The following is an 825-nucleotide window of genomic DNA, read 5'->3' as shown; positions in this document are numbered from 1 at the left end:
TTCTTATAAAATGCCTGTAATAGGCAGCCATGCCAATAAAAGAACGGAGTTGGCTCCTTTGGGGTGAGGAATTCAGCAATGGCTCTGATCTTGTCTGGGTTTGTGTGGATTCCGTCTTTGTTTACTGCATGGGCAAAAAATCTAATCTTCATATATATATATATATATATATATATATATATATATATATATATATATATATATATATATATTAGAAGTGAGCATTTGATAAGTTGAAATTTGAGGCCATCTTTTTTGATGGTGTGTAAGACGTACCCGAGGGTGTCAAGGTGGTCTTCTACAGTAGGGGGAATATTATTAGGTCGTCTAGATAGATGAAAATATATTTGACTATTTTGTCTTTGAAAAGGCTATTCATGAGTATTTATAGTGTACTAGGGGCATTCTTTAGTCCAAGGGGCATTCGATTAAATTCGAAATGACCTTTGTCAGTACTAAAGGCTATGATCTCTTTCGACTCTTCTTTAGTTATATCTGCCAAAATGCAGATTTAAGGTCTAGGGTTGATGAAACTTTGTTTCCTTGACCCATTGTTTGGAGAACATTTGCCATGACTGGCATTGGCATATGATCTGGGGTGGTGTTTGTGTTTATTTTACGGAAAAGTATGACTGGTCTAAAGGATCCATCCTTTTTAGGCACTAGGAAATGTGGGGACTTCCAAGGGGATTGAGAGTGTCTGATGACACCTTGTCCCAGCATCTCGTCTATGTGATCTGTGATGAGATTTCTTTTACTCTGAGGAATTCTGTACGCTAGAGTATAGATGGGGTGTGTATAGGGAGGTTGGTATGTGTATATAGA

The sequence above is a fragment of the Oratosquilla oratoria genome, chromosome 42 (genome assembly GCF_046742065.1).
Source record: "Oratosquilla oratoria isolate Oo_2021 chromosome 42, ASM4674206v1, whole genome shotgun sequence".
Taxonomy (NCBI): domain Eukaryota; kingdom Metazoa; phylum Arthropoda; class Malacostraca; order Stomatopoda; family Squillidae; genus Oratosquilla; species Oratosquilla oratoria.
The sequence above is the reverse complement of the archived record's forward strand: the minus strand, read 5'-3'. Positions refer to the sequence as shown.